Source organism: Curcuma longa, chromosome 14 (genome assembly GCF_044706935.1).
Source record: "Curcuma longa cultivar G26 ecotype Majalengka, Jawa Barat chromosome 14, ITB_CL_G26_1.1, whole genome shotgun sequence".
Classification (NCBI taxonomy): Eukaryota; Viridiplantae; Streptophyta; class Magnoliopsida; order Zingiberales; family Zingiberaceae; genus Curcuma; species Curcuma longa.
The window spans coordinates 8546017-8554626 of NC_133874.1; the positions used below are offsets into that span (position 1 = coordinate 8546017).

Here is an 8610-nt window from a genome sequence, read left to right on the forward strand (position 1 = left end):
CATCTTGAGGTAACATAATCATTGTGTTCTGAGATGTATCAAGCTTTAGTCTAATGCTTCATATTTCAGCAACCAATTCTTGAGGTAACATAATCTTTACTCCATCATGAGCAATACATCTTGAGGTAACATAATCGTTGTGTTCTGCTTTGTTGGTAAGTAATGGCGATGGATATTGGATTTTGGGTTTTAGATGAGTTAATTCGAGTGTTAGAACTTTGTTAGAATTCTGTCTGGAATTAGGGTTTCATAGGATTATGAATTGAATAGGTTAAGGTTTTGGCCTAGTTAATTGACATAAGATTTAATTAATTAGGGTTTATGCTTAATTGACAAGGAGATTAATTTAATTAGGTGAACAATTAATGACTAAGTTATTAATTAATTAAATTAGATTAATTATAATTTAGTTAATTATCATGTTAGTTAATATGATTAATTAACATTTAATCTATTGACTAATTGGTTAATTAATGATCTTATTTATTGATTAAGTGATGATTGAGCTAAATTGGAATGAGTTTAGTTAGATTGGGTTAGATTGTTGCAAAATTAGCAACAAAGCATCTCTGTTTCTAGACGAGGAAGGCGGTAGAGCGTCGAGCGACGAAGGGGCGGCAGTGTCGGGCCGTGTGATGTAGGATTGTCGTCTAAATTTAGACTAACCTTAGAATCAGCAAGGATTTTCGAAATTTAATAAAATATTATAGGATATTTTATTTTGCAGGACCTTGTTGATCCTGCTATACACGAAGAATTTTATTAGGATTTTTATTGCGATGATTCGTCAATCAGGTGGGTAATCCCTGTATTTGATCAATATAGGATATTCCTTTCCTAGTGCATGTTATTTTTCTATTATTGTTGATTAGATACCTTAATCATACTTCTGTTTCTTGTTATCCGGATACCTTGGTTACACTCAGGATTATCTCTTGCTTGCCCTTAATACGGTTGACCTTATGAATCTCTATATTATTACTCGTATGAACCTTTGGTTATCTAGCAATTAAGATATATTATCTATACATGTTGATATTGGTTATTATTACTTGATCATGATATTATGGTGTATGATGGCGATTGTAATTTCCAATGTTGTGGGTCTATCATCATTAATAGATGGCATGTGCGCAGCCGGGTCAATGTCTTGTGTCCTCATCACCGTGGAATGGTGGTACTCAGAGTATGGAAGTGATACTCGTACAGGTACTCAGAGAGTATGGACGTGATACTCGAGGACGAGTATAAAGGACAGACATTGGCCATGGGATGTATGTAGTTATACATGGCTACCTACTATTTTATCACCAGACTACTTTGTTGTATGGCTGAAATTATGGCAGTGTGATGTCGGACACCCCCAACGTCATATATACGTGAATGGGACGAGTGTCATCATGCATATGCTTGTATTATATGCATTATATAGGTAATGGACCGTATATAGATGCTGCATTTGGTCGTATACTTGGTTGATCCTTGGTTAATGCATTTGGGTGTCATTATCATTCATGTCATGCATATGGATTATGATAGTTTATTCACTATTAGTATTGATCACTAATTGATTTCTGTTATTCATTTATATATCTTGTATACTTTTGCTCATGCATTGTCTATCATGATTATCCATTGAGTATTTTGTACTCACCACCCAGACCTTGAGATTTTCTATCTCCCTAGGTAGTAGATAGAAGATTTCTGCTGATGCTAGAGGAGATCTGTCGATTATGCCATCTCACAGTTGGAGGAGTATTACGATTTTATGGTTTTATGTTGTATGGATCTAGGTTTGGATTGTATCCATTTATATGGATTTCATCGTGAATATTGTCGTTATGTTTCCGTTGCATTGTTGTAGATGTTAGCATGCGTGGAGGGTTTTTTTGTATAATTGTGATCGATTTTTCATTGTGGTGGTATATCTCATGTATTGGATTAGTGTGTGGCCGTGTGAGCCGTTACTTATGTAGTTTAGTAGTTTAATTACATATATTATATTATTATTTCGGCCGTGTAGGCCTCGATGTTATTATGCATTCAAGAAAGTTGAATTGTTACAGGAGAGATGTTGTCAAAATTTTCGGATGGGCATCTCTTGGGGTGTGACAAATGGCAACCTCAAGGTACTCCTTGGCCCCCTTTTAATTTCTCGTCTTCTTAGAAACAACCCACTCCTTCAGCTAAGTTCTTTAACCAACTCCTTCAACCGACTCTTCAATCGACTCATTCAGCTGAGTCTTCCTCATAACCTCCTACGACTCCTTCAGCTGACACTACAAAAAAATAATTTTTTAGGGACGAAAATTAGTGAAAAAATTTTTTTATCATAAAATTGCAATATATTTTATGATAAAAAATATTTTCGTCGCTAATTAGCGATAATTTTTGTGACGAAATCTGCTTTGTTGCTAATTGTGCAATATATCAAATTCATCGTAAATTTTATTGTGAAAACTATTTTTGTCACAAAATTTATTGCTACTTTGCGATGAAAAAATATTTCATCGCCATTTTGCGACAGATTTTTTTTCGTCGCGAAACTACGATGAAATATTTTTTTATCGCCAAATTTTGACGATGAATCCGATTTTTGTTGCCAAATTGGTGACAAAATCCCGTTTCATCGCCAAATTTTGGCGATGAAATCCAGATTCGTCACCAATTTGGCGATGAAAATAGGATTCGTCACCAAATTGACGACAAAACTTAAAATATTTAAATTTTAGAAACTCAAAGCATATTATATTATTTAAGCTGTGAAATTAAGGTTTGAGTGTATAATAAGACTTAAAAGATTCCTAAAAGTGCATCAATATTATTAGTTTGGATTGATTCTAATATTTTTAAGGTTATGAGTGGGTTTTGACGAAAAATCACTTATGGTTGTGCAGTATCGAGATTTTAAAATTTTAGACATAGTTAGAATTAAGAGAGTCCCAGAAATGCATACATATTTTAATGGGTGAATATAATATACCTAAATTCAATAATAATTTTGTGTAAAATTTAAAGTTGTATAAATTTTAGAAACTCACAATAACCTATTTAAGGTGCGAAATCTAGGATGAAGGGCATGATGAGATAAGAGGCTCACAAGAATATATTGGTTTTAGTTTGAGTTGGTTCAAATGTGACTAAAACTATTAGTGAATTTTCGTCAAAATTCACTCATAGTTGTAAAATAGTAAATTTTAATATTTGGACATAGTTAAAGTCAGAAGAGTCACATAAACACATTGATGTTATTGTTGAATGAATAGGATATGCCTAAATTCAATAATGAATTTGTGTCATATTTATATAAATTTTAGAAACTCAAAACAACCTATCTAGGATGTGAAACAAGATTAGAGAGTATGGTATGACTAAGGAGACTAGTAAAAATACATTGATGTTGATTTAGATGTGACTAAAGGCTATCAATGAATTTTGACTAAAATTTATTGATGGTCTAAAATTCACTAATATCCTTAAACTTATTAGATTTAAATGTTGGTATCCAAATCAAGATTGTTATATTTTTGAGATTCTTTTTAATGTAATTATATCTTTCAATCTTAATTCCATCCTATATTTAACTCTATGTTTAAAAAAAATTAAGAGAGAGAAATAGTATTTTTAAAATATAATAAAGTTAATTTAGTTTTCAAGATTTTAAATATATTTTAGTATTTGAGTGGGTCGGATAATTACATGTAAAAGGGAAAGATATTTTTATAAAGAAGTGCATCATTTAATAAATTTAAAAGATTGAGTCCTTTGATCTGTTTAACTTTGCATTTAATGATCAACTCACGTTGCATCTGAAATACTAACGAGCTACAAATCTTGTTCAGAAACCCAAAAAACAGAATCTGTTCAGCATCTTAGATTTTCATCAATTGTATTCGATTACTATAAAATCTTTTATATTGTATCAATAAAAAAGAAAACAATTTTGCATTTTAATGCTCAGGAATTCCAAGTCTGATACATGTTCAGAAATACAAAAAGCCAGTATCAAACTCAGATTTAAAGAGAAAACCCGGTATATGAATCAACTCAATCTAAAATAATACGATGGAGTTAAAAGATGAATAATTATATTAATTAGTTACATATGCTGATTATATTTTTCTCAGAAAAAGAAGAACTAAAAGATGGATAATTAGGGAATGAGAATGAAAAAATCTGGCAAATCTATCAGTCAATAAGATGGTTTTACTGCACTCAACTTTCTCTTGCCTTCACGACGACCAATAATACTCATCCTTCAAATTTCTAAATCTAAGCCGTAGTGGTATGGTTATGTTTTATCAATCTAGTTAGCTTAATCCATTATGTTTATAGGTTAAAAGGGTATTCTCTTCCTTAGATTACTAATAATGTGCTTTCCTTGATTCAAATTGAGTAGGCAACACTGCCAGTCGAACATAATTTTATATGCGCATAATTTGGTCTGAAATGAAGGGATGGGATGACTCAATTAAGTAACAACAGTGGAACATTTTCAACTAAGTTGAATATCAATCAGGTCGGTCTTTATGAAGTCTGTCTGTGATGGATCGAATTTCCTTTGGATTAGATTTCAATGAGGTCCGCCTCTATCAGGAAGGATTAAATAAGGTTTGAAGGGTGGTCAGCTAGCAACCTCAGCATCAGATCCTAACCTCGACCTTAGTCTCAAACTCTAATTTTAACATCTGCGCAGTCTCATATGCTAACTTCATTCTAGTCTTAGGTCTCAATCTCGGCATTTCCTCGGCTCCATATGTCGACCTCTTTCCAGTATCGGATCCCGACCTCAAATTTCAACTTCGGCATCTACTCGGTCTCATGTGCCGACCTCATTTCAGCCTCAAGTCTAAACCTCGAGTTCCGACTTTGACGTCTGCTCGAGCTCATGTGTCGACCTCTTTCCAGCTTCGAGTCTTAACTATGGGTCTCAACCTCAGCATCCACTCGCCCTCATATGTTGACCTCATCTCAATCTCAGATCCAGATCTCGGGTCCCGATCTCGATATTCGCTCGGTTCTATGTGTTGACCTCTATCCAATCTCGGGTCCCAACCTTGGATCTTGATTTCGGTGTCCATTCAGTCTCATGTGCCGACTTCATTTCAACTTTGAGTCTCAATCTCTATATTCATGTGTCTGATTCTCAATGGAGTAAATTGGATGTTAAAGCAATTAAATGCATTTTCGTTTTATGACAAACAAAGAAAGGGCACAAGTCTTTCAACCGACTCTTTCTGTGGACTTCTCCTTCAACCGACTCTTTTGGCCAATTCTTTATTTTAGAAGTTATTGTCAAACCATCTTCAAAAGTCAATCTGTCATGATTTATCAAAGATTTGATCCACCTTCGTATTCAAATCAGAATACGAAAGCATATGGAATACGAAAGCATATGGAATACAATTAACACCACAGGTATTGCTTCAATGGGAAGAAAATTTTCAAATTTGAAATTGATAAAATAATTTAGCAATTTTATGAATGAAAAAAATATATATTCATTCTAAGTGCATGTGACATTTGAAGAAAGAGAAACACTTTTTGAAATGTAGCTCTATTAAAACGTGAGTGATGAAGATACTTCATGGTGGCTTAAACTTTGCTCTGGCAAATGGGCAAAAGGAAGAAAATAAGAGAAGAGAAACTCTGCAGAGTCTCAAGCAAATAGTTATCTTTACTCCGAAGTGAACAAAGTGATAGACGACGATAACGATGAGACGATGATGATGATGATTGGAAGCAAGCGCGATGAGCAAAAGCCTTGGCATGGGAGCCAAGTCATGAGCTGCATGAAACCACCTTATCAACATTTGATCATCCTCCAATTTACTACTATAAATACCACCTCGAGCAATCGTCTATTCTCATCGCAAGCCCTTTACCAAACGATCAATGGCCTTAGTATTTTCTCCTCCGCCCCCCGCAAGACAACCACCCACGCCACCGCCTCCGGCACCCCGTCGAAGCCCCCCACCTCCCACTCCGATCGTGAACTCGCCGCCGCCGCCGTTTCGAGGGAGTCCTCCGCCGCCTCCGAATGTAATGCCACCGCCGCCTCCGACTATAAAGCCACCGCCGCCGCCACAACCAAGCACCCCGCCGCCTCCGACTGTAAAGCCACCGCCGCCGCCACAGCCAAGCCCCCCGCCGCCTCCGACTGTAAAGCCACCGCCGCCGCCACAACCAAGACCCCCGCCGCCTCCGAGTGTAAAGCCACCACCTCCACCACGATCAAGCCCCCCGCCGCCTCCGAGTGTAAGCCACCACCGCCTCCACACCGCCGCCTCCGAGTGTAAAGCCACCACCGCCTCCACGACAAAGCCCCCCGCCGCCTCCGAGTGTAAAACCACCACCGCCTCCGAGTGTAAAACCACCGCCGCCACCGCCTCCGACTCCCAAACTGCCACCGCCTCCCGCTCCAGCTGCACCGCTAGTTCCACCGCCACCGCCGGGCCCAAACCACACCGTGGTCATCGTGGTGGTCGCCACCCTCGGCGGCCTCTTCCTCCTCGCGTTCCTTGCGGCGGCCGTGTTTTGTTTCCTGCAGAAGAGAAAGAAGAAGAAGGCGGAGAGGGAAGGGCTGGCAGCGGACGTGGAGGGTGCATGTGCACGGGCAGCAGTTACACGAAAGGTTCAAGAAGGGGGCAGCGTCGGCCTTGGGTAAAGCTTCACGCAGTTCCAGCCGTGTGACTGGTTAGTCGGCGGACAGAAACGGCGATGTGGAGCTGGATATATGAGTTTGTAACTCGAGTGAGTTTGTGTGCATGTGTTTGAGCTACGATCCAATATATATATTGATATAGGGGTCCTCTAATAACTAATATATTGGGATGAATAATGAGAATAAAGTGTGTGCTGTTTGTTAAAAGAATTGAGCTCCTTTTTAATTGGATCCTCTACTACTGTGCGTTGTCTTGTTCACATCGTGAATTTGCAGAGTAGAGATCCTAGTGATGTTAGTAGAGTAATAATAAAAAAAGGAGGAAAATAAAAAATAACGACCACAGTGGGAGTCGAACCCACGACCTTCTGATCCGAAGTCAGACGCGCTAATCCACTGCGCTATGCGGTCTGATGTATTAGCTTTGCACAGGAACAATAATAGACTTAAATATTGTGCCATAACACCTCATCACACCCACGCGTTCGTGTCGCCTTTTAAAATATATAATTAAAAAATTGAATGATTTAAGTCAAAGGTCGATTTAAGTCGAGTTTAATTTTGTTTAAAGAGCGAAAAGAATATTTAAAAGTGTGCACTTTATATCAAATATTTTTTTTATTGTATTTAATTAAATTAATCATTTTTAATTTAATTACTTTAATTAATTGATTGTTTAATTAATAAAGTTTAACTTACATTTGAACTAAATTAAATCAATTATTTTGTCTCTTTGGTAGCCTAATTTTAAGTTTTGTAGATTTTATTTTATAGCTAATTTTGTACCCCATCCCATAATTTGAATTAATGTCTATGTATTTGCATCATTTTTGCTCTGGTACAAAACCAATATTGTTATCTTATTTAATTAAAACAATCCTTCGTAACTGTGGAATAGTATATATTAATTTTTATTCATCCAATAAATTAATTTATAATACTTTGCTTACAAAATAAAATAGTTGTTGGGAAGTCCGTCTCGATTGTTGGGATGCACGACTGTGCTTCATGCTGCGAAGTCACCACAGAAATAGTTATGTTTTCTAACATAGTCAAATCGTGTTTCATTCTGAGATGCTAGAGATGCAAATAAAATATGAGTATTTTTATCTTAAATATTCCTATATGATTAGGAGTGTATAAATACATAAATTGTAACCCTAATTGATTATTCTAGTGGAGAAAACTCTTGTCGTTGCTTCCTTGGAGTAGGTACATCGTTGAACTATGTTAAATTTGTGTGTTATTCTCTCTTTTTTTCTTTTCAATTATTTCAAGTTTTGTGTCAAAATTTGTTACGCATTTTCACAACAACTGGTATCAGAGCGTGGGTTATCATATGTGAGATTTCATGTGAAGTTTGATCGTGCAAAGTTTGACGGAATTGGTAATTTTGAATTATGATAAAGAAGGGTTAAAGATATGTTAGTGGAACAAGGCATGATGAAGGCGCTAGGCAAAAAGAAATCAAAAGGGATGGAGAAGACAAATTGGGAGGAACTACAAGCAAAGGCTGTGGTAAAGTCTAACCGATGATGTGATGTATCATGTTATGAATGAGGAATTACTGATGATAGTTTGGCAAAAATTAGAAAGCTGATATATGTCTAAATCTTTGACAAACAAGTTTTATTTTAAGTAGAAGTTATTTGGGTTTAAGATGTCAGAAGGTATGGATATGAGTTAACATATCAACGTTTTCAATCAGGTCATAAGTGATTTGAAACATGAGTTGTGATTTGAAACATGAGTTAACAAGGTTTATCTTTGACAAATCTCCTCATGTGTTCTTTTTTGTGCTTTATTGTGATTTACAAGAGTTGTTCTTCATGGAGATGATAAGCCTTTGTAGTCATGGATATTTGTGTTTATAGTGGTGGAGAGTAGGAGACATGCAAGCATATGGTAGTGAAACATCATGAGTTGCATTAAGTAAGAACTTCATT

General features: G+C 36.4%; 1 non-coding gene across 1 annotated transcript; it reads right to left on the reverse strand.

Annotated features, from left to right (window-relative positions):
• Nucleotides 1-7001: 7001 nt before the first annotated feature.
• Nucleotides 7002-7075, reverse strand: TRNAR-UCG (transfer RNA arginine (anticodon UCG)). The gene has a single exon. It is a non-coding gene; the product is annotated as a tRNA-Arg (tRNA).
• Nucleotides 7076-8610: the final 1535 nt, after the last annotated feature.